Genomic DNA, 26,429 nt, shown 5'->3' with positions numbered 1-26,429 from the left:
TAAAAAATGGAACGCTTCAGGAATTTGTGCATCATCCTTGCATGGGGTCCACGCCAATCTCTAGCGTTCCAATCCTTCATAATAATCCTTCATAATAAAAAGGCAATATGCAAATAACCATCACTCCGCTACGCCCACGATTGGGCGGTGGGAGGCTGGGGGGCAGGACTCGGGGTGGCATATCCGGCCATTGAGAGGCGCGGGACTCCTGCGCGCCCCCCCCCCCCCGCCCCCCCGCCTCTCAACGGCTGGATTGGCGGCAGCTGAGGGGGGCTGCCTCGGACACCCTGGACACCCAGCTCCGCTGCCATCGGAGGCAGGGAGCCGGTTGTCCGCACCCGGATCCCCTGCCGTGCTCCCCTTCGTCAGCGCCTCAAGCCCCAGCGGCAGCGGCTGGGGATGAGCCGGTGATCCCAACAGCCTGGCAGCTCAGTGGCGGCGGCGGAGGCAGCATTGGGCCTGGGGACTGGCGAACAGGCAGAAGATGGCCCTGATCGCAGGAGGCTAGGCCTAGGGACCCTACCCGCACAATTGAATCGTGCGCTGGGCCTCTAGTGTTAGTATAAGTGCTGCCCAAGTCGGCAAGCACGCCCTTCTCTAAGAACCACTTTCAGTGCTATTTTATCACGGTTTGCAAAGACATTACAATGTAATGCTAAAATTCACACTATTCGACCAGAAGACCATATAATGTAAACCTGGCATGCTTAGTGATAATAGCTTTTTATTTGAAAAGAAAAATAGGCCCTAGCCCAGTGGTTCTCAACCTTCCTAATGCCGCGACCCTTTAATACAGTTCCTCATGTTGTGGTGACCCCCAACCATAAAATTATTTTCGTTGCTACTTCATAACTGTAATTTTGCTACTGTTATGAATCATAATGTAAATATCTGTGTTTTCCAATGGTCTTGGGCGACGCTGCTAGCCGTTCTTAATTTGGGTTGCGACCCACAGGTTGAGAGCCGCTGCTGTAGAGCCTAAGACCATCGGAAAACACAGATATTTACATTACGATTCATAACAGTAGCCAAATTACAGTTATGAAGTAGCAACGAAAATAATTTTATGGTTGGGGGTCACCACAACATGAGGAACTGTATTAAAGGGTCGCGACATTAGAAAGGTTGAGAACCACTGCCTCGCCCATTTTGCTCAGTGGTTAGATCCTGGCCCTGCGGACTGAAGGGTCCCGATTGGGGCACATGCTCAGGTCGAGGGCTGATCCCCAGGAGGGGGCGTGCAGGAGGCATCCTATCAACGATTCTCTCTCATCATTGATGTTTTTCTCTCTCTCCCTCTCCCTTCCTCTCTGAAATCAATAAAAACATCTTTAAAAAAATAGAAAGGAAAACAGGATTTGACTATAAAAGAAACTTGACTGTTTCTTCAATACTTAAAAGGAGCTTCAAGCCCCTGGAGATGGAAGCTTTCCCGGGACGAGCCCAGGGAACTGCTCGCTGCTGCATCCCCAGCACACAGCGCAGAGGAGCCCTCAGTACGAGCATGGGGTGTGGGCTGAGAACAGGACCCTACCAGCTCTGCTCCCAGAGGGAGATGGGTGCTGGCAAGCTGGTACTCACTGGTTCTTCAAGTTCAGGAAACAGGGTAAACTAGCTGGACGCTTCCTGTCTGCCTGTGTGACGCTGGGTCCTCTGCCTGCCCTCTAATTCCCTTGATTCTGTTCCTTGATCGGTACAATTTATCTAGAGGTAGAACTCCGATAATGGTAAAGTTAAAACTACGTAGCAAAGAGAGGAGCTATCTTTACCAGGCACTGTGGTAGGGATTACATAAAAAAAGAAATGACTCACCCCACCCTTAATAGGAGTGTATAGTCTTCAAAGAACTTCCCCGAAGAATTTCATCCATGCCCCAAAATTCATATTTAAGCTTTACTCCCCGGTGTAATGGTATTTGGATATGGAGCCTTTGGGGAATAATTAGGCCATGAGGTTGGAGCCTTTGTGAATGGGGTTGCGGTAATACCCTTCTAAGAAGAGAAAGAGGCCAGAGCTCGCTCTTCCCACCAGGTGAGGGTATAGTAAGCGAGCTGTCTGCAACCCAGAAGAGGACCCTCACCAGAACCGAACCATGTCACTGTGATCGGAGATCTCCAGCCTCAGGAAATTGTGAGACATAAATGTTTCTTATTGAAGCCGCCCAGTTGGTAATGTGCTATAGCAACCCAAATTAAGACGCTTTAATTCATCACACCCAGCACAGCATTTACCATCATCAGGCACCAGTGGCATTCAATCTGCCCCACCTTTGTTCGCAGCTTTTCCCTACCATTGCACCGGGCATCATCCTGTACTTCAGCTGTAGCCAAACCTTCTTAGAATCTTCCCATAGCCACCCATTTTCTAGTCTCTGGGTCCTTTTCAGGCTGCTCCCTGTGCCTGGAATACTCTGCTCTGTGCCGCCTGTCAAAAATGAACTCATCCAGTCTAGTCTGCTTCCCTTGAGTAATGACTCTACACATTCTCCTCCTCCCCCAGAAGGAGTAGTCATCCATGCCCAATAAAAACTTTTGCGGAAGGATGAAGAGTTTAAACGAATATAACACTCCTCTCTGTTGTCTTGCAGCACACCTCTGTCTTGGACACTGCACATTACTGCTTAGTCAGTGACGGTTGTGTCCAGGAGATGGTGAACAACTAAAGGCAAGGATGTACTTATCCGTGTATCCTTGATGTCTGCACATTCTCTATATTAGATAAATATTTGAACACCTTTCTGTGAAAGTAATATGTACACTCAAAAGAAAGGCATTAAGAAATTGTATTCCTGCCCGAAGGTCACAGTTTGATTCCCAGTCAGGGCACATGTCCCAGTTGCAAGCTCGATCCCCAGCAGGGGCATGCAGGAGGCAGCTGATCAATGATGCTCTCTCATCATTGATGTTTCTATCTCTCTCTCCCTCTCCCTTTCTCTCTGAAATCAACAAAAATATATTTTTTAAAAAATTAAGAACACATTAAGAGAGCGAGGCAGAGATCCAAGTCTGCCTGTACAAAGAGCAAGGGTGGAGAGAGGAGCCAGCCAGGCAGGACTGACGCCCCAGTTCTGTGACCTGGAATGAGAGCCTGGAATGAGAACAACAGCAGCTACAGCAAAAACCATGATCGAATCTTATATTTAGCTGCAGCTTCATTCTTTTTTTAAAAAAGTTTATTACAATATATTGCATAATATGTTTTTAAATGTATTTTTATTGATTAGAGAGGAAGGGAGAGGGAGAGAGAGATAGAAACATCAATGATGAGAGAGACTCATTGATGGGCTGCCCCCTGCACGCCCCCTACTGGGGATCCAACCAGCAATCAGGCTTGTACCCTGACAGGCAATCCAACCATTACTTCCTGTTCCATAGGTTGACGCTCAACCACTGAGCCATGCTGGCCGGGCTGCTGCTCCATTCTTTACATGAATAATTATATTTCATCTTCCCAACAAAAAGTTACAGATGAGGAAAGAGAGGCTTAGAGAGATGAAGACGCTTGTCCCAGCCACGCAGTCAGTTTCAGACCCTCTTCACCACTCCCTGTGAGCCAGGCATTGGAAGGGGACTCCTCATAGCACCTTTCATAAGCACATCATAACACTTCTCACATGGTATTGCTGTCTCCGTCTCCCTCTTCAGCTACTTCCGGTTCATCTTGCACTGTTCCCCTTACAGGAAGGACTGAATCCCAGGCAGGCGCACTTACCCACCCCATGGAGGCTTTTCTGTGGGGTTTACCATTATCTCTAAGCCACAGGGTATAAAGTTATTGTGGGTCTATCGGCTTAGGCTGGGAATACAGTTTGAGGAAAAGAGGGAAAATAATACTGTGTCTACTATAAAATTTAAATTTTTTTTCCCTAGCACATAAGGAAGTGACCCAGAAATTTTTTGAAAAATAATTATGACTAAATCGGACCTCCCAAGGCAAAAAATGCTTTCTTTGGAAAAGGCATGAGGATATGTTTATTAACTATTTCCATAAGACTAAGTAATGAGTAGAATAAATTATTAATCACTTAAATACAAGAAAATAGTTGACACAATATGCCTGTACCCAATAAATCAAAAACAGCATTTTAGAAAGATATGCATGAAAGAAAAGTTAGCAACAACATTTATATATAATAATGGCTCTGAGCAATTCAATGTTGAATCAATTTATTTAAAAAAATCTATCTAATTAAAATACAGAATTCTTATTAGAAACTTTCTGTTTTGTTGGAAAAATTAAGTTTTTGTTCAGAAAAGCATGTATCTTGCTAGTTGATACTGACCTTGCTCAGTGATTATCAGCAGTTTTTTGGTGACACTTCAAGATAGGGATAGTTTCTTCAGAACTTGCAGGAGATGTTGTAAGTCATATTCTTACTGATTTTCTGTGCTCAGCTTGTTCAAAGTGCAGCCTTGGGTATAGTCTGAAATGGAAATCGAGAGAGTCAGAGCAGAGAGGAATTTTGCCCCTCCCTTCTGCATTCTTCTTCATCGGGAGAGAGGACGTTCAAGGACATCCTTGACCATGTATATGTCAGCTTCACAAGTCAAGGCCAGTTTCATTGTTTGTGACAGATTAAAAATAAAGTTAAATGTTCCATCAGTTAGACAAAACGTATTGTAAGAGAACTACCCATTCAGCCACGGGGCTCTTTGACTTTCTCACCTGAGGCAAAACAACACTTAACACTGCTCCTTGAAAAAGAAGACAATTTTGACAATAATGACATTTACTCTCACGCTTAGTAATGGAAAGCTCCCATTTCTCAAACAGCAGGGCTGAAAAGGAACTTTTCTTCTGGACGTAATGACTGGCCAGTCACTCATGATACACAAGGACAACTGAAGGGGTGTCTATTTCATGAATGAAAGACTCTTAACAAACTACTTAAATAATTTAGATATTTACAAACAGAAACGCAATGAGATTTTACAGAGTGACAATAGCTTACATGATTTTCAGATTTTCACTCAGTGTTTAATGGTGAAAATACAGCTTTAGACATACTAGTAAAGGCACTGCCATCATTTTCCTTTGCTAAATGTTTGTGATTATGCACCTATGACCATAATTAGGTGTCGTTATTTTCCCACATTTTTCAGATGTGGACTATGTAAAGATATTTCATTAAAATAATATACTGCTGCTTTGAAGGCATCAATCATCTTAATGAAAATGCAAATGTTAGTTGATCTAGATACTTTAAAATACTTTGGTCCCTGCCTCCCCTCGCGTGTTACTACATTATCTCACCCACACTCTTCACTCCCAAAAACATTAAAGGTTTTCACTTGCAGGCTTCACTTGCTGACTGCTTTCCCTTTGTTAGTCCAATGCAGAAACCACCAAAATGGCGCTGAAACGGCTTTATCTAAGAAGGACAAATGCCTCCTGAGTTCTCAAGAAGAGTGGCTTTTGACCTCTGTCGAAGAGGGTTCCTCAGTACCGTTGACTTTTTGGACTAGAAAATTGTTTGTTGGAGGAAGAATTCTCTGCCATTGGATGCTCAGCAGGATCCCTGGCCGCCACCCACTAGTTACGGGTAGATCTACAAGTTAACATGAACTTTGTAGAATCCCAGCCCTTGGTTAATAGGAAATAGCAGTCAACACACAAGTACATTTTCCTAGAGAATTAAATAATGCTTGGGTGGGCTTGCGCAATGCCCGACATTGAAAGAATAGGCTATAAATTCTTAATTCCTACATTTTGAATATTTTTTCTTAAAAATATGGGCCATGTCTCATTCATTTTTCTACCTTCAGTATTTGACATTCAGTAATCTATATCTTGAAGAAGGAGTACATTCATGGATAAATGAAAATATCTAGATATCCAAAATCTTTAATCTTCAGCCAGAAAGTGTGACAAGTTCGCACATATGCCTATGTGATTACATTTTACTTTTTTTTTTTTTTTAATTTGACTAATGCAGGCAAGAAGAGGAAGTACCATGGGTCATGGAACATGGAACTGCAGGGAGACAGAGAATGGAGAAGTGAAGTTTCCAAAATTTAGTGAAAACCTTTGACTTCACCTTGGAGACCTCTATTTTGCCTAAATCCAGTCCTATTTGTTTGTTTGTTTGTTTGATTTTTGTTAATCCTCATCTGAGGATAATGTCCCATTGATTCTTAGGGAGAGACACAGAGAGAGAAACATTGATGTGAGAGAGACACATTGATTGGTTGCCTCTTGCACACGTTCCTGACCAGGGCCGGGGATCAAGCCTGCAACTGAGGTATGTGCCCTTGATTGGAATCGAACCCAGGATCGTTCAGTCCTTGGACTGACTCTCTATCCACTGAGCCAACCTGGCTAGAGCAAGCCAGTGCTATTTATTAAACTCCTTTTCTCATCAGTGTTTGGAAATCTTTCTAAATACATCTGTACTTGAAAATGTTTTAGTGTCACCAGAAGCCCCCTAAATCTTTTACGGATCACTTGTAATTAGGAAGGCAAACTGAAAGTCTGGGGTATTTGCACACACATAAATCCACTGGGTGGCTTGCTGATTATGTAGGTTGTCTGACCAACATACCCTGAGGTGCTTAGTTCTGAGATGGGGCCCAGGAATTTCCATTCCAAAGTATTACCCTGAGTTGCTGTTGCATGAACCACCCCTTGAGAAACATTGCATGTAAGCAGTGCAGGCGATGATCTGCTGGATTTCTAGAGGAAAAATGAGAGCAGGCAGCTTTATACTAGAAGAACTACTGTGGAACGTACTCTTTATTCATGTTTGGTCTTTTATGCAAGAAGTGGTTCAAAGACCATGTTGAAAAAACACAAATGGAATTCTTTGTTTCTTCATTAGGGATTCTCCTTGCAATTGAGAGAGAGAGAGAGAGAGAGAGAGAGAGAGAGAGAGAGAGAAGAAAATAGTTCTCTTCCCCTCAGCATTGGAGGAAACTGTCCCTGCTTCTTCAACCTCTGCCAACAGAGGCACTTTCTGCCCCGGGTCCTGTCTGGTGGCTCTCATAGCCACGTGTTCTACAAAACCGGTGTGGCCTGGAATGAGGTGATCATCATGTGAGCCTCACCTGTTAGTAGTCGGCCAACAGGTTTATTGTCATCACCAGATTAATCCATTGTGTCACCATGGTCTCTGTTTGCCAAATTCCTTTCCTTCCACAAGTTAATTCTCAGGTTGGGAAAATCCAGGGGACACAACCAAAGATTTGATGAAAGAAGTATGAGAACACTTTCTGCCTCCTTTATTGGACACATAGCACTCTGCATTCAGGGGGCGATTTGCAGCTTTCAAAGCATAAGCTTTTTTCCCCCTAAATTATAAAAATTTGTTTTCAAAGCTGAGTCGCACTCAGTACACATTTTTATTTACTTGAGAAATAAAATTGAGAAGTCTGTGGTAGGTCTGATCATGGGGTGAAACACAGCATGAATTTCCTTATCCTATCTAATAAAAAAGTAATAAGCAAATTGACCATCACTCCAACACACAAGAAGGCCGCCCCCATGTGGCCAAAGATGGCTGCCCCCATGTGGACACAAAATGGCCGCCACAAGATGGCCAGCAGGAGAGGGCAGTTGGGGGGGACCCAGGCCTGCAGAAGAGGACAGTTAGGGGGACCCAGGCTAGCAAGGAAAGACAGTTGGGGGGGACCAGGCCTGGAGGGGAGGGCAGTTGGGGGCAACCAGGCCTGCAGGTGAGGACAGTTAGGGGCAACCAGGTTGGCAGGGGAGTGGTTAGGGGGTGATTAGGCTGGCAGGCAGAAGCGGTTAGGGGCAATCAAGCAGGCAGCCAGGCAAGTGGTTGGGAGCCAGCAGTCCTGGATTGTGAGAGGGATGTCTGACCACCCGTTTAGGCTTGATCCCAGCAGGATCGGGCCTAAATGGGCAGTCAGACATCCCTCGAGGGGTCCCAGATTGGAGAGGGTGCAGGCTGGGCTGAGGGACACCCCCACCCTCTGCACGAATTTCATGCACTGGGTCTCTAGTAAAGAAATAAGTGAAGGTGGGGTTCCTCCCCCAGTTTTATAATAAGCTAGAGGTTTTGGGCTTCAGACTCCTTGAGCCTGGGGGTTTCTTAATACCTGTGGGTTACAATGACCATCAGACTTGGAATGCACCTTTTTGTGCATCCGCAAAACATATAAGTGGAGCAAAAGGGTTGAGTGGTCCCAGGGTATATGGTGGGGTAAACATGCTGAACACCAAACATGTGGTCACTCTTTTTTTTTTAGTAAGTACATGAAACAGAATTTGTAAGTACATTGTAAGTACTTGAAACAGAATTTATTCTTGTATTATCGTTTATTAATTATCATTTTTTTTCCATATGAATAACTGTGAATCTGTATGTTTAACTCTTTAGATTCAGTTCTAAAGCCTGGTAAAGACTAACTGGAAGCTTGAAAGGAACATAATCATGTCCTAGCTGGTTTGGCTCAGTGGATAGAGCATTGGCCTGCAAACTGAAGGATCCCAAGTTTGATTCTGGTCAAGGGCACATGCCTGGGTTGTGGGCTTGATCCCCAGTAGGGGGCATGCAGGAGGCAGCCAATCAATGATTCTCTCTCATCATTGATGTTTGTACTCCCTCTCCCTCTCCCTTCTTCTCTGAAATCAATAAAAATATATATTTAAAAAAGAAAGAAACATAATCAAACAAGAGGGTTTATGGAAAGAGCTAAGGGTTATGGAAGTTATCGCTTTCTATGTAATCACAAGAACCCTACCAGAAGAACTCTGTTTATAATAAAGCTCTGTGGTTCTAACTTCCTCTCCCTTTAGCTTTCTTTTTCCTTCTATAAATAGCTCTTCATCTTGGCATGTAGGCCAGAGTGTGCATGTGGCTTGCTGTGTCTGCATGTATGGGGTTGCAATCCATTTTCCTGAACAAATCCTTTTATTAATAAATCCTTTTTTTTGCTGATGAAACACTTAGTCCATATTTTTTTTCAGCCAATAAGCCTAAACATCTGGGTTCACTCTTAGAAGAGCAATTTAGTTTCAGCAAAACAGCATCAATTATCATTAAATTAATATTGTTACCTTGAATTATATGGGTATTGCTTATATTTAATTTATGTTTCTTTCCTTATAGTTATAAAGGTGTAACTGAATATAGGTTAGGCTGCCTGCCATGAAGAAAGTCAAACTTGTGAGATAGGTGCTGATGAGAAGTAAAGTACCGGCCACCTGAGATGATGGGTGACTCTCATCGCAAAGCCCATCTTAACATCTCAGTGCAGGTAGGGGTTTTAATCAGGAGGGAGAGGGAAAGCAGAACAAAGAAATCAAGGGGAGGAGAGTTGGAAGTTCTCTATGTGTAAGTCAGCACAGTCCATTCTGATGATTATCTTGAAACTGGTCAAGCAGAGGTCCACTTTTTATGGTTGAGAGTCAGCAAGTCTTCCAAAGCCACAACGTCTAGTTGCTGGAGTTAGCCTCCTTCCCCCTAGCTAGTTCCTGTAATATGCTCAAAGGGCCGTTAGCAATTTATGGCAGTCATGACAAACCAAGCCTTTGTTTTTAAGTATACATCCTGTTCCCTGATTTGGGGGGAAGCATTGTTCATTATAGGTTATTTAATTCAGAAGGTTATTTTGTTGGTTAGCATAAGATTGCATATATCCTCTGTAATAAAGAGACATCAAACATAAGGATTTTATATATCTACTAGAGGCCTGGTGCACGAAATTCATGCACGGGGGTGGGGGGTGTCCCTCAGCCCAGCCTGCACCCTCTCCAATCTGGGATCCCTCTCACAATTCAGGACTGCTGGCTCCCAACTGCTCACCTGCCTGCCTTCCTGATTGCCCCTAACCGCTTCTGCCTGCCAGCCTGAAAACCCCTAACCACTCCCATGCCAGCCTGATTGATGTCTAACTGCTCCCCTGCCAGCCTGTTTGCCCCCAACTTCCTTCCTCAGCCAGCCTGGTCACCCCTAACTGCCTTCCCCTGCAGGGTTGATCGCCTCCAACTGCCCTCCCTTGCACACCTGGTCCCTCTCAACTGCCCTCCCTTGCAGGCCTGGTGCCTCCCAACTGCCCTCCCCTGCTGGCCATCTTGTGGTGGCCATCTTGTATCCACATGGGGGCAGGATCTTTGACCACATGGGGGCAGCTATATTGTGTGTTGGAGTGATGGTCAATCTGCATATTACTCTTTTATTAGATAGGTAGAGGCCTGGTGCACAGGCGGGGGCCGGCTGGTTTGCCCTGAAGGGTGTCCCGGATCAGGGTGGGGGTTCCCTTGGGGCATGGAGCGGCCTGAGAGAGGGGCCTGTGGTGGTTTGCAGGCCAACCACGCCCCCTGGCGACCCAAGCAGAGGCCCTGGTATCTGGAATTTATTTACCTTCTACAATTGAAACTTTGTAGCCTGGAGCAGAGTCAATCCTCCTGCTCGCTCGTGGCTGGCAGCCATTTCTGTTTAGGGTTTGTTTACTTTCTATAATTGAAACTTTGTAGCCTTGAGTGGAGGCTTAGGCCAGCCAGGGAAGGCAGAAAGCTTGGCTTCTTCTATCACCTTGGAAACCCAAGCCTCCCTCCTGCTCTCTGTGGCTGTAGCCATGTTGGTTGGGTTTATTTGCATACTCGCTCTGATTGGCTGGTGGGTGTAGCAGAGTTAGGGTCAATTTGCATATTACTATTTTATTAGGTAGGATTTTATGTTTGTACCTATTTAAGAAACACTATAATAGGAAAAGTCAACATATGGATTCTGCTTATTTTTCTTTAAAGCAGGCTCATATATTACCAAAGTATGAGAAACTCTGATAAGAACATTATATATTAGGAATATGAATTTGTTCTATTATTTGATACTAAAAACAAAAACCTTGGTACTATCAAAGCTAAACTAACTTATCACACATTTGAATTAGATTTGCTATAAGGCATGTTGACAATGGCCTTAACATTTTTTGGGGGGTGGGGGTGGGGTTGTAAAAATATTTTACAAAGATTCGCTACAACAACATCCTTCAATAAACCAAAATATTGCTAGTATAGCAGGTAAGCCTTTCAGAGATAACATTCAACTATGCAGAAATGTCATGTTTTTTATTAATCTGTGACTGAATTTAATGATTGAACCCTTAGTCATGGCTAGCAATGCAATGGAAATTAAAATTGCTTATTCAAGGGAACTGGATTACTCCTAGATGTTAAACCTGGGACACTCCCCACCCCATTCACCTTCTCTCCTTTGCCCTGAGCTCTTGTTGAGGCTCCTGTATCAGCCTGGCACCTCACCCATGTGGCATGCTGTGTTACCATTCTCTTCCCTTGAGAGGGACTTTGATTCCCAACCCCTCACCTCCACCCCTGCCTTTGGGTTCATGCTCTAGTTTCAGAAGCTGGTGTCTGGGGTCATTTCCATGGCCTTTTGTTTCAAGGTCAAGTACTTTTTTCTTTTGTGGGCCAACCATCAGCTTTCTCTAGTCTCTGGCTCTCTGGGCATTTCTGCGTCCCCTCCCTCCCCACTCCACCTCTTGCCTGCTTTCCTACCTGGGTGGGGTAGTCGAACTTTCAGAGGCAAACTGGCCTTTTCATAAAAACAATGCTGACACAATTAAGCACAACTATCTAAAAGGAGACTTCCTGACCATGAGCTGTTGCAAAATCCCTCATTTTCTTTTACACAGTTGTATGAAAGCTGAGATTATGATAGGGGAAAATAAGAAATCAGCCTTGCTTGCAACAGTGCTTGTACAGCTCGGGGAACCCAGGAAGAATTTGACCTTCTTTTCTTAGATAAGGGAACGAAGTCGGAGATAAGATTATGTTGCCTTGGGGAAAACAAATGTTTGCTCTCAGTGATTTTCCCTCAGGGAGCCTAGCTGCTCTTCTGAACTCAGGACTGAGCCCGTGTGGGTGTGTGGGTTTCGTGCCAGCGAGCTTTGCATATAAAGCATTAAGCCTCTCAAATGAAGAACTGAAGAATACTAAGTACCCCTGGTCCGATCAGTGCCACCAGGCCCAGAGTGGCATGGGGGCCGTGTATAGAAGCTAAAATGTCTTGTTTTAAAAAAATAAACATGGTAAGAAAAAACTCATCGTTATCATTTCACTGCAATTTCTAGATCTTCTTTCATGAAGGTTTCATGCAGGGTTAGTTAAAGGAAGAGTTTTGAATAACAACAGTCTAAATATATATCCTTTTGAAAGTTCAAATTTAAGTTAAAAGGGAGTTTTACGTGGATGTAAACCTATCACGAATTTTTCCGGGGAAGGCAGTGGTGGGGGATTGCTTTAAGCTGTCTTGATGGAGTAAAGCTGGGAGACCTGGGTTGGTGTTTTGGACTCTGAACTTGATTTACTTTATGACTTCCAGCAAGTCACTTTGCAGGATCTTTGTCACAGATGAGTCGAGTGTTAGGGTCCCCGAAAGGAGGAACGCGCGAGGCCAAAAGGGGTAAAGAATTATAAATTTATTGTTACATCGGCTAGCAGAAGGGCTGAGACCAAAATGGCATCATCGAGGCAGAGTAGGGGGAGCGGGATATTGATGTCTCTTGTAAGGGTCAGTCCGAGGAACCGGTCAGAACAGGTGCAGGTGGGGCCCAGGTGGAGGCGGCCCACTGGAAACGGGGTGACGCGGTTTACCGGAAGCCGAAGGCCGTCGATCAGGAGACCTGTAATGAGAATAACAGGACAATCGCCGGGAGGGGCGGGGCGAGAGTCCCCAGCAGAGCGCAAAGGAGCGCAAGAATGTGCCTAATACCAAGGACCTAGCCTTGGAGCTGTATTGAGGAATAAAGCAGACAGGCACATGGGCTGTCCGGAGCGTCTCCGACCACCAGAGGGCAGTAGGGAGCCACTGATGCCCTCCCAGGATGCCTGCAGAGGACTGGCTGCCCTGGAGTGGCCCCACATGCCTCAGTAGAAAATTCCCAGGGCAGAATGACACCCATTCCTCCACCCCACCCGAGACTTTCTGGTTCTGTCGCGTGGGCGGGGCCGGCAGTCTGTAGTTTTAACACACGGCCCACAGGATTCAGATGCAGCAGCTCCACAGCTGGCTTTTGGGAACTGTTCCCCTAAAGTATTCAGAATCTTCCACTCAGCTCCCCTGATCCAGAAGGACAAACACGATCGTTAGGAGAGTGATATCTGTTAAAATGTTTTCCTGAGAAACTAGACCACATAACAATGAGTAGTTAAGACCTGTGGATTTCAAAGAAGATCATAAAGATGCGCAAACCCCTCCAAGGCTGAGCAGCTGGATGTGGCCAGCACTTGGAAGCCCCTTCCCTGCCCGTCTCTTACTCTCTGAGTGATCTGCACTCTTGCCATGGTTTTGAAACAAAGGATAGAAGAGAATTTTTTTAAAAAAATATGTTTTTATTGATTTTAGAGAGAGGGGGAAGGAGAGAGAGAGAGAAACATCGATGTGAGAGAGAATACTAAAGTTAGAAAATAGTTACTATGGCCTGGCCGGCCTGTCTCAGTGGCTGGCTGGGCGCCGACCTATGAACCAGGAGGTCACAGTTCAATTCCCAGTCAGGCACATGCCCAGGTTGCATGCTTGATCCCCAGTAGGGGGCGTGCAGGAGCAGCCAATCAATGATTCTCTCTCATCATTGATGTTTCCATTTCTCTCTCTCTCTCCCCCTTCCTCTCTGAAATCAACACAAATATACTTAAAAAAAGAAAATAGTTACAACGATAATGATTAAGGAAGGTTTTCAAAAGACCTTTGCTGGGAATGGATTTCCTAGCCAATCTCTTCCCAAACCATCCCCTATAAATAGGATTCAGCACTAAACTTCAAAGCTGAGTAGTACTCAAAACAAAACTGGATCTGAGGGCACCACGGCCAAGAAAAGCCTTCATTATGGTCAGAAATGAAATTGCAAAGGTTTTGGGTCAAGGTAGTTTCTCAGATGAAATACCAGTTACAAATACCTGCTTTAAAGATTTCCAAACATGGTGGTTTGATTTCTTAGTGTCTTATAGGTGGTTTAACTTCATTCCAAATGAGATTTTAGACCGTTGTTAACATGAAAACATTCAAACCTGTAAAGAATTTTTGTGAGTTTATTTGAGCCAAACTGTTGACAATTGCCAGGAAGCAGAATCTCAATGGATTGGGATAATGATCCGGAGAATGGCGGTTTTTCACCTCGTTTTAGACATTACAATCAAAGGAGGAGATGTGAGTGGGTTGCATGAAATCCACTGGTGATGGATTAGGGAGGTGGGAGAAAGCAAAGCGGGGCCGTGGGGGAAGGGGGAACCTCTGGGATTGGATAAAAAGTAAAATGATAGACACATATTTATTTTACTTAGGTGAGTACAGGATAGTCAACAATTAACTATGATAACAGGATAACAATGAGGGAATTTTTGGTTTTTGCCCTGGCGCCCTGGTGCATTTGGTTGTGCCCTGAGGGGTCCGGTAAAAGGGAAGTTACAAGTTACCCTACCATTTCTTAGGGATGTTATCTTAGATGCAAAAGGACAATAGGCTCAGTAAGATCGAAGTTGATTTTTGTCAAGGAAGATACTGGCCTAGGACATGACTCCCCACTATAACTGCTTTTTAATGAAAGGTTTTTAATTTCAGACCATCTTTTGTGGTTACTTTAGGTCTCCTGAGTTTGCAAGGCCGCCTCGCAGGCCTCCTGGCCTTCCCTGAGTTAGTCAGGTTAGCATGTGGCCCTTTTTTGTCCACACTGGGAACCACATTGAAAGAGAATCCCTTGGACCACTTAACCTCAAAGCTTCGTTTGCAACCACACACAACACACACACACACACACACACACACACACACACACACACACACACACCATTTGAAGTGTTTGGTCTAGCACACCACTATCTTTCTGATTGTAATTTTCAAATATCTATACCCTCTATGGAGAACTCAAATCTCTAACAGAAAATACCCTTCGAACAAACCTCTTCCTTGCATTTGGGAAACCACAGGCCACCTGGAGGGCCTTCCAAAACCAGGTTTTCAGAAACTGTAATTTAGAGCGTAAAAAGGATCATGGTGTCTTGAGGTTAGGAGAACCAAAAAGATATCTCCCCCCAAATTTAAAAACAGGAAACCAAACAATTTGTACTGATTTAGATATTTAAAATGTCTTAACGTGCCCTAGCCGGTGTGGCTCAGTGGATAGAGATTCAGCCTTCGGGCCAAAGGGTCCTGGGTTTGATTATGATCGAGGGCACATACCTTGCAGGTTCTTCCCTGGTCGGGTGTGTGCAGGAGGCAACCAATCGATGTGTTTCTCTCATGTCGATATTTCTCTCTAAAAATCAATGGAAAAATACTTTTGGGTGAGGATTTATTTTTTAAGCCTTAATGTGATTAACTATGGAACCCAGAGTTCAGTTGAGACCTCCCTGCCCTTTGGGGACTTAGGGAACCCTCGAATGGGATTATTCCAAGCCTCTGCGTTCACAAGTGTTTCTGTGTTTTGCTTCCCCTCAACCTGGAAATTCAGGCCCTTGGAGGTCTCTGCAGTTGGTCATTCTTGTCAAGCATTCCTAGAAGTTAATAATGTCATAGAGTTGCTGTAGGGGTCATGAGCTGCCACGCACTGCCATCTCTTATACCCTTCCTTCTCCTCTCTTCCCGCCCCCACTTCCTAGCTCCACCCATGGTCCTTCCATAAGGATCATAGGGAGCTGACATCTCATCTCCTTGCTCTGTATGCCCTTGGCTCCCATGGCCTTGGCACCAACCCCCCCCCCCTCCCATCCCCAACTCCCACACACCCATAGGCAAACCTGCTCTGTGTGGCCCTACTGAGAATTTTCCCAACAAGCATGGAACTCACCTACCAGGGCGCTGAAATAATAAAAACGTCTTTATCTCCCTACAAATATTGCAGACAAAAAGATCATAAAGCCACGAGACATGCAAAGTTATTTAGTCTCTTTCTCCACAGAAGGAAAATCCATGCAGAAAATAGGAGGATGTCAAAGACTTCTCAATCCTCCTTCCCTTAGAGGCTGCAGCAAACGTGCCCGACCTGAATTGTGTGCCTCTCGGATGCTACGTCAGAGTAGGTTACTCTTCTTCCTTCTGCATCCTCCCCCATCCTGGGAAATTCTTCTTCCCTATTAACTACACCTGTCATCCTCTTCCTTCTCCTTGCGTATGGGTACACATCCAACAAGTAAGCTTTCCACTGCTGGTTTTTGTATTTATTTCTCTTGCTGTTGCAATGAGCTGTACTCATCTGATATGTCCTGTGTAGAGAAATGAGTTTCTCTGACAAAAATAAGATGGATTCTTACATTTTTAAGAGTTGCATGTGTACATGTGTTGTTTTACTGAAAAGGCCATCAGCTCCCAGGATATATTTCTTTTCAACCTTCACCCAATCTAACGTGCTGCCACCTACTTGCTTCAGAAATGGACACATATATCACTAAGCTTCACTGTGCCGCTTCCTACTAAGGCACACAAAAGAGGGCACTGTCTTTATTCGAAGGACGTTAAGTAGCAACATGATGTAATAGGAGACGTTGGACTTAAGGTCTGAGGGCCTCACTCCCAAAGGGGTACAGGCAGGTTATTGAAACTCCCTGAGTTTCTTTGGTTCCCTTGTTTGTAAAATGAGTAAAAATAATTACTTCCCAGCCTGGCGTTGTAATTGTTCATGGTAAACTTCTGGGCAGACTGCAAAACCTTTTACAACACTGAGATATCAAGCCAGGATTCAGCCATCAGTACAAGCACCAAAGAGGGTGTGAAAGGAAGGAAACGTGAATCTAGTCAATGCTCTCAGTCTTCAGGTGCATTTCTGTGGGTGTGAGCCTCCAATCCCTTCCTCCAGCTCAATTTTTCATACAAAACTTTATCTTCAACAATGGCCTTGGGTTTGTGATGCATTGGCCATGGCGCGGGTCAACTTAATAAATCCAAGCAAGCAACTTAAACTCCACCCTCCCGAAGGTAGGTCCCACTGAGCCACAAATCGTCCAGAACTGATCTCTCCAGGCTGCAGGCTCCAAGCCTATCCTTATGGACTGTGCCTTCTCCTTCTCTCTGGGCCTTTCCTGGGCAACAGTCTAATGCATATAGATTGAGATATATTCGGGGCAGATAGGCTGAGTAATTCAGACCTAAGCAAGTCATTATCTCCCTGATCCAACCCAATTCTCCAAGAAGAGTATCCCCAATGTGTGTGTGTGTGTGTGTGTGTGTGTGTGTGTGTGTGTTTGTGTGTGGACTCAAGGATACTGGATTGCTAGATTTGTTAAGGAACCTGAATAGGATGGGAACACATTAGTGATTTCTCAAGGCCACAGGCTTAGGTTAGATCTGGAAGATATTCTTGCTGAGTCATACATTAGCCCCATAGTTGCCAGATTATGGGGAGTTCCAGTGGCGGGGGGAGGGGCAGAAAGTCTGGACAGTGAGGTCGGGAGGAGGAGGTTGGAGGGGATCTCTTAGGGGAAGTGGGCCAGCAGCTGTTTGCCAACCAGTAGGAAAGTATTTCAATATATTAATACCTGCAATGTTCTTATGGGGACACACAAGCTGAATACCAGTCTTGGGATGGAGATACCTGGCATCATAGAAATAGAACTTGAAAAATTGGGCCAAGGTTAGTCTTTACCAGAAATGGCCTCTTTGCTGCATTCTCTCTGGCAATCATCTTCTATTATCTGGGCTTCAGACTAAGAGGCCAGATAAATAGAAGACAATTTACAACCATAAACCAGATACTATGCTGGGGCAAGCCTATATTTCATCAACTAAAGTCTTGTTACTGGTTCCTTGCATTTGATTTTCTTACACTTTCTTTTGTTCCTTCATCAGCAATTCCCGCCAACAAAGCGTCATTTAGCAGCTGCTGTGCAGAAGGGGCTAGATTCCACAGGAGCCGCAGAGGACCAGAGGACCTCTGACTTTGAGACCCCCGGCAGATGTGGACAAAGGTGTGGCCTGAGGGAGTCCAGGAATCTTTTTTTTTAAATTTCTTTATTGATTAAGGTGTCACATATTTGTCCTCATCCCCCCATTCCCATCCCACACCCCTCCCCATGGCTGCCCCCACCTCCCTGTTGTCCTTAACCATTGATTAGGCTCGTATGCATGCACACAAGTCCGGAGTCCAGGAATCTTCAAGAGCTGAGCTGAGCTGAGAGAGGGAGCAGTGTTCCTCCAAGATCACACCCAGCAGGGAGCCCCGAGACTGATATGTAGGCAACAGATGGAACCTGGTAAGGAAATGCTCATCCCAGAAGAGATGTGTCTGTAGATTTACAGGTAAAATCCAATGAACCCAGCTTTCTTTACAAATTTGAATGTCTTTATGTTAACAGTCTAAAATCTCATTTGGAATGAAGTTAAACCACTTATAAATGGATTAAAGCAAGCTTCGGGTCGGGAGTGGGGTGGGAGGGAGACCACCGTGGAGGGGTAAAGGGCAGTTTGGAAACCACTGGTTAAAAAGAAGGCCCTCGGTGGCTGGCAGATACCTCCCTGCACAAATCACCTCATTCCGGCATCCCCGCAGGGAAGGCCTCAGACTCCTCAGACCCTGAGAGAGTAACTCAGGTTACAGACTAACCAAAATGTCAACTACTTGGTTCTCTCTGAGAAAAATGGGCTGGACTATTTTTGTACTTTCCTGTAGTTAAGCTACAAGGCAAACTAAATCATCATCAGAAACCATTTTATTACTTCAGCATAAGCAACTGTGGTCACGGCTCTGGAAATATTCCAAGTCTGTATCATCAACATCCTTTTTCCATACAGCCATATAGATGTGGCAGGACATAATCAAAACGAAGCAGTATGAGGGGGAATTAAAGAAACCAAATCTTTAATTACACCAGGCTAAAACATCCTGAGAGTTCTATCTTCTAATCCAGTGGACTGCAAATTTTATTGATTGTGTACCCCAATCAGCAAAAACTGTTGGAGTCCACATCCCCAATATATGTATATATTATTTAAGAATATGGAAGCTTCTATTGATACCTTGAATATTAAACATTAATAAAATTTAATTTAAAATGAAAGTAGGAGTTCTAGTATTTTCTTCCCTCATTACTTTAGAATATTTAAATAACCTTTTAATGAAAGAAACAGATTCTACATCCATGGAATAAACTATGCGTGAATCTTCTCTCAATAGAAAACTTCAAAACATTCTACCAAATGCAGTTTCATGAACGTTTCTCCAGGGTGCTACATTAAGATCATCCTCCTCCTCACTGATGACTATCATCCTCCCATTATGTGAAAACTGCTTCCAAACCCCAACTTTTTGTGTCTGTTTGCTCTTTGATCTTATATTTTAAGAGCATGCTGCCTTCCTTCATTGTAAGATATATCACGATAATTTAAAATATTGAAGACATCAAACATAATAAGCAAGTCTTGTCTGACGAGTTCACATCGACAAAAGCTGGGACTAAACTCTCATTTCTTTTTAATATATATCTTTTTTTATTTTAGAGAGAAAGGGAGAGGGAGATAAAGATAGAAACATCAATGATGAGAGAGAATCACTGATCAGATGCTTCCTGAGCCTGCAACCCAGGCAGGTGCCCTGACCTGGAATTGAACCATCACCTCCTGGTTACTAGTCTTGCTAAATTATTGAGCCAAGCCAGTTGGGCTAAACTGGGTTCATCTTTCCCCATAAACTTAAATTTTATTTTTCTTATATAAAAATTACATAATCAGCTGGGCTTGCGATCCAGACTAGGTGTGGGGTCCCAGCAACCCAGGCCCTGCGTGCACAAGGACGGACTTGACCACCAAACCGACAGGACTCTGGGGACATGAGCAGGTAAGACTCATCAATGATTTGACATGAACAGCTCTCAAAGGGAGATTTGATATGTAAATAAAGGCAATAAAATATAAAAATTATATAAATTTATTTGATGAAAGATTACATGTGTCCATTATAAAATGCAAATAAAAACATAAAATACAATATATTAAGCAAATAATAATATTTAATACTAGATTTAGTATCCTCTAATAAAATAGAATACATTGCAATCTATAACCTAGGAGGAAATTTACAATTACGCCTATCATCTCAGGCAGTTGAAGGATAAAGACATGTGACCAATAGCACTTAACATGCAGTAACTCCCGGGGAAACAAGAGGGACATGGTGATCTCACCAGGATTCCATCAAAAGGAAAGTGGAAACTTTTCTCCAACAGAACTAAAGGCTCCTCAAGGCTGTGATGTCAGTCTCCCAGGGATGGAGGTGACAGAGGGAGGAGTTACAGCCTTTTCAGAATTCAAACATGAGAGTTAAACCCATAGATTTGTTCTCATTTCCAAATAATGCTTGGCTCTTCCAAGAGAGTCAATATATATGAGTGTCTAACATGAAATTTCCATTTGGAAATAGAGTCCTCCAGGAAACCCAGAGTTCACCACCTGAGTCTTGGTTTTCAAAGTCCTTTTTGAAGACAATTCCAACCACTGAGTCAAACTTTGTCTCCCAAAGAGGCCCTGCTGGTCATCTGGGAGAATCCGGAAGGGGCAGAGCTATGCTGTGGCTCCCAGGTCTGCATCTGCTGAATGGGGCCCAGTGCCCTCAGCTGAGCCTAACCATCCCCTGGCAGCCTCGGCCGTCTCCTGCCCGGGGAAGAGGCACAGGCTCCCACGGCGCCCTCCTAGGAAGGGCTCTGGGCTTCTCCTCCATCTCCCTCTGGACCCGAAGGACCAGACAGTGGGACTGGGACGAGCCATTCCTCAGCTGGGAAGACATAGGCGGCCTGGGTGGCCAGGGCATAGATGGTCTGCACCTGGGCGTGCAAATGCCCCCGCAGCTGGGCAAGCAGGGCATAGTGGTCCCAGCTCAGCGGGGCAGCAGCCTGCTGGCTCTGCATCTGGACTACGGTGTGGTAAGTGGCCTCAGACATGGTGCGCAGGGAAGTCACCAGGCTTTTCCTCAGCAGAGGTGGCTGGGCTCCCCGGGGCCTGGGTCTGGGCTCTTTCCTGTGCCCGGGGCGCTTCCTCTGGGCTCCGCTGGGGCGGGCGTCCCCAGGCTCTTGGCTGCAGCTGCTGTGGCCGGCATCAGGGCTCTGTCCTCTCTTTTTAACAGTCACCCCGCACTCCTCCCCCAGAGAGGGCTCTGCCCTATCACAGGGGCTGTCCCTGGAGCCTCTTTTCCTCTTCCTGGCGCTCTCCTGACTGGAGCAGCTTCCTGCTTCTCCTCGTTGGGTGCTGGTCTCTGTAGACTGAGAAGAAGTCTTGCCTTTTTCTTCCAGTGGTTTCTCCTCCACATCTGAGCTTCTTTCTTCTAAGGAATGCTTTTGGAGGGGAGGCTGGCCAGTGGGGCTGTGGATGGAGGGGCTGTGGAGACCTTGGTTTTCCGTTCCTGAATCCATCTTGCAGCCCAAAGGAGAGCCCCTTCCTCCTGGCATCTGTGCAGAATCAGAAGTGCCCTTTGGCCTGAAGGGCCTGCCTTTTATGAGCCCCTGGAGGGGTGTGGCTCCCTCCTATTGGCTGAAAAATAGTCACCTTCATCCAATCAGCAGAGACTCAGGTGGGCTCAAATTCCTTAGGAATGTGGGGGATTGTTTTTGTCAACAAAAGGTCACAGCCACCAATCTTATGCCAACAGAAGTTTCCAATATAGGGCGTGGTACAAGGAGAAACTTTATTCAGGTAAACAGTTTGAAAACCCAGAGAGGAAGGCTCTGGTGGGAAGGCATGTGTATTGTCCTGAGACAAAGGGGAGGCTGATTTTTATAAGTTCCCCACACTGCTCCCTGAGAGGTCTATTTTCAGCAATTGGTTAATCCAATCTGGCACAGTCTGATTGGACCCAATTGTCCTGTTCTGATTGGTCGGAATCACATGTTCTGATGGATCTGCTCTCATTGGTCAGTAAAGATCCAAGAGAGACCATGGCCAGTGTGTTTCAATGGGTGGAGTGTTCTCAGCCACTCCCCCTCCCCTCCCCTCCTCAGCTCCACCCTCACACACAGGGAAGAGTCCTAGGTTCAATCCTAGTCACAGCAGGTACCTGGGTTGTGGGTTCATTTGGTGCCATTTGGGTGGGTGCAGGAGGAAACTAATTGATTTGTCTCTCTCACAAAGAAGTTTCTGTCTCCCTCTCTCCCTTCCTTCTTCCCACTCTAAGAACCAATGGGAAAAAATATCCTGGGATGAAGATTAAGAACAGCAATAAAATTTGCAATGAGAATATAATTGAGCAGTTCTGGTTGGACAGCTCTGTTCCTGGCCCTTTGGTTGAAGTCTGATACCAGGAACACATTTATAAGGTGTTGCCTGAAAAATAATATTGACTAGGTGTTTTCTCACCAAAAGGAACTGACCTGGGAAAAAGAAAGGCTTGCCACGCAGTGCAGGCAGACAGGGGAAGCCACGTGCACACTCGGGCCTGGGAGCCAAGGTGGAAGGGTGTTCATAGAAGGGAAAAGCAAGTGAAGAGGAGGGGAAGGGAGAACCATGGAGCTTCATCATAAGGGCAATGTTATTCCTTTTGTAAACTGATTTCTTAACGTGCAGAAACACTATGAGCTCATTTCATAGTTCAGACATCCTTGACTTGGTAAAACTTCTCCCTCAATAACCATCCTACCTCATCAAGAAACAACTGCTGCTGTTAAGGGTCAGCTGCCACATTAATACACAATAAAGAGAATGATTTGAATGGGACATATTGGCCTTGATGGCATTCAGTATTTAAGATATCACTTAGCACACTGTGGTAGTTCAGCCCATTATTAAAAGATTTTTAATAAGATTTCCTCAATGAAAAAAACAGTGAGTTGGTTCACATTCATGGTGCAAGCTTCTTAATACCAAAGGGAGTGTGAAGAAGCTTGCTGTCAAAGCTGTTCCATCAGCTTCTTTCTCCTTTCTCTTTGCTCTGCTTCCCTGGGTCTAAAGAGAAAGGCGTTCCCCTAACCTCTCGTTTACTTCCTGTACAAACGTTATATGCCTATATGGAAGGCAATAAAAAATTTTGGAACAACTTTCTCACTCTGGGACTTAAGCTGTGCTGTTCTTTTCCATTATTTATTTATTTATTTTTAATCCTCCCCCAAGGATATTTTCCCATTGATTTTGAGAGAGAGTGTAAGAGAAAGTTAGAGAGAAACATCAATGTGAGAGAAACACATCCATTGGTTGCCTCCTGCAATAGCCAGACCAGGGCCTGGGCCTGGAAGAGGCAGCAACCCAGGTAAGTGCCCTTCACGGGAATGGAACCGGGGACCCTTTGGTCTGAAGGGCAACACTCTGAGCCAAACCAGGTGGGGCTAAGCCTGGTTCTGAAGCTTAGTGTTCTGCTACCAAATCCTTTTTCAAATCCTAAAACTATCATTCAAATTATGTTTCCCCACTTGCATTCTTGCTGCAACGAGCTTAATCCTTGAGCTAGATGATGCCTCAGGCTGCCTCCAGAGAAGGGCACAGGCCCCCAAGTGTAAAAGGAAAGTAAGTTAACATTTTTAGAATGTCACTTTACAGAGCTCCATAAGTCAGTTGACTTCTATAGACTAGAATTTGCCTGCCTTCTATCTATCTATCTATCTATCTATCTATCTATCTATCTACCCACCTACCTACCTATCTATCATTTTAGTATATTTTAATGGATTTCAGAGAGGAAGGGAGAGGGAGAGAGAGAGAGAGAGAGAGAGAGAGAGAGAGAGAGAGAGAGAGAGAAACATCAATGATAACAGAGAATTACTAATAGCTGCCTCTTGATCCTGCAACCCAGACAGATGCCTTGAACTGGAATTGAACCATGACCTCCTGGTTCCTAGGTCTTGCTCAACCACAGAGCAGTGCCAGTCGGGCTAACCTGGTTTCCTCTTTTTTCCCCCGAACTTTAATTTTACTTTTGTCATATTTCTGGGCTTGGCAAGCTCAGCCTGGTCACTGCCCCTGGCAGGCTCCCGGGGCCCCAGGCCCTACGTGCACAAGGATGGACTTGACCACCAAATGGACAGGCCTCCAAGGACCTGAGCACGTAAAACTCATCAATAATTTGGAACAAACAGCTCTCAAAGGGATTTGATATATAAATCAAGGCAATAAAAAATTATATGAATTTATTTGATGAAAGATTACATGAGTCCATCATAAAATGCAAATAAAAACCATATAAAATGCAATATATTAAGCAAAAAATAATATTTAATACTAGATTTAGTATCCTCTAATAAAATAGAATACATTGCAATCTATAAGCTAGGAGGAAATTTACAATGAGACCTATCATCTCAGGCAGTTGAAGGATAAAGACATGTGACCAATAGCACTTAACATGCAGTAACTCCCGGGGAAACAAGAGGGACATGGTGATCTCACCAGGATTCCATCAAACAGAAAGTTAGAAACTTTTCTCCAACAGAACTAAAGGCTCCTCAAGGCTGTGATGTCAGTCTCCCAGGGATGGAGGTGACAGAGGGAGGAGTTACAGCCTTTTCAGAATTTAATCATGAGCGTTAAACCCATAGATTTGTTCTCATTTCCAAATAATGCTTGGCTCTTCTAAAAGAGTCAATATATATGAGTGTCTAACATGAAATTTCCATTTGGAAATAGAGTCCTCCAGGAAACCCAGAGTTCACCACCTGAGTCTTGGTTTTCAAAGTCCTTTTTGAAGACAATTCCAACCACTGAGTCAAACTTTGTCTCCCAAAGAGGCCCTGCTGGTCATCTGGGAGAATCCGGAAGGGGCAGAGCTATGCTGTGGCTCCCAGGTCTGCATCTGCTGAATGGGGCCCAGTGCCCTCAGCTGAGCCTAACCATCCCCTGGCAGCCTCGGCCGTCTCCTGCCCGGGGAAGAGGCACAGGCTCCCACGGCGCCCTCCTAGGAAGGGCTCTGGGCTTCTCCTCCATCTCCCTCTGGACCCGAAGGACCAGACAGTGGGACTGGGACGAGCCATTCCTCAGCTGGGAAGACATAGGCGGCCTGGGTGGCCAGGGCATAGATGGTCTGCACCTGGGCGTGCAAATGCCCCCGCAGCTGGGCAAGCAGGGCATAGTGGTCCCAGCTCAGCGGGGCAGCAGCCTGCTGGCTCTGCATCTGGACTACGGTGTGGTAAGTGGCCTCAGACATGGTGCGCAGGGAAGTCACCAGGCTTTTCCGCAGCAGAGGTGGCTGGGCTCCCCGGGGCCTGGGTCTGGGCTCTTTCCTGTGCCCGGGGCGCTTCCTCTGGCCTCCGCTGGGGCGGGCGTCCCCAGGCTCTTGGCTGCAGCTGCTGTGGTCGGCATCAGGGCTTTGTCCTCTCTTTTTAACAGTCACCCCACACTCCTCTCCCAGAGAGGGCTCTGCCCTATCGCAGGGGCTGTCCCTGGAGCCTCTTTTCCTCTTCCTGGCGCTCTCCTGACTGGAGCAGCTTCCTGCTTCTCCTCGTTGGGTGCTGGTCTCTGTAGACTGGGAAGAAGTCTTGCCTTTTTCTTCCAGTGGTTTCTCCTCCACATCTGAGCTTCTTTCTTCTAAGGAATGCTTTTGGAGGGGAGGCTGGCCAGTGGGGCTGTGGATGGAGGGGCTGTGGAGACCTTGGTTTTCCGTTCCTGAATCCATCTTGCAGCCCAAAGGAGAGCCCCTTCCTCCTGGCATCTTCGCAGAATCAGAAGTGCCTGTTGGCCTAAAGGGCCTGCCTTATATGAGCCCCTGGCTGGGTGTGGCTCCCTCCTATTGGCTGAAAAATAGTCACCTTCATCCAATCAGCAGAGGATCAGCTGGGCTCAAATTCCTTAGGAATTTGAAGGATTATTTTTGTCAACAAAAGGTCACAGCCACCAATCTTAAGCCAACAGAAGTTTCCAATATAGGGCGTGGTACAAGGAGAAACTTTATTCAGGTAAACAGTTTGGAAACCCAGAGAGGCAGGCTCTGGTGGGAATGCATGTGTATTGTCCTGAGACAAAGGGGAGGCTGATTTTTATAAGTTCCCCACACTGCTTCCTGAGAGGTCTGTTTTCAGCCAATGGTTAATCCAATCTGGCACAGTCTGATTGGACCCAATTGTCCTGTCTGATTGGTTGGAATCACATGTTCTGATGGATCTGCTCTCATTGGTCAGTAAAGATCCAATAGAGACCGTGGCCAGGGTGCTTCCTGGGTGGAGTGTTCTCCTCCACTCCCCTCCCCCTCCCCCCCTCAGCTCCACCGTAATCAACATGGAAGAGTCCTAGGTTCAATCCTGGTCAGGGCAGGTACCTGGGTTGTGGGTTCATTTGACCCCATTTGGGTGGGTGCAGGAGGTAACTAATTGATGTGTCTCTCTCACAATGAAGTTTCTGTCTCCCTCTCTCCCTTCCTTCTTCCCACTCTAAGAACCAATGGGAAAAAATATCCTGGGATGAAGATTAAGAACAGCAATAAAATTTGCAATGAGAATATAATTGAGCAGTTCTGGTTGGATAGCTCTGTTCCTGGCCCTTTGGTTGAAGTCTGATACCAGGAACACATTTATAAGGTGTTGCCTGAAAAATAATATTGACTAGGTGTTTTCTCACC

At 45.3% G+C, this 26,429-nt stretch overlaps 1 protein-coding gene across 1 annotated transcript in view; it reads right to left on the bottom strand.

Moving 5' to 3' along the window:
• RMDN2 (regulator of microtubule dynamics 2) overlaps window positions 1–4,394 on the bottom strand; it is a 34,285-nt gene extending 29,891 nt beyond the window's left edge. Inside the window, exon 1 of the mRNA XM_079792711.1 lies at window positions 4,283–4,394. The gene's annotated coding sequence lies outside the window, so the exon portion shown is untranslated. The remainder of the gene's footprint in view (window positions 1–4,282) is intronic.
• Window positions 4,395–26,429: the final 22,035 nt, after the last annotated feature.

This window comes from Cnephaeus nilssonii (assembly GCF_951640355.1).
Source record: "Cnephaeus nilssonii genome assembly, chromosome: 15".
NCBI lineage: Eukaryota > Metazoa > Chordata > Mammalia > Chiroptera > Vespertilionidae > Cnephaeus > Cnephaeus nilssonii.
This window is presented reverse-complemented; position numbering and strand designations above follow the sequence as displayed.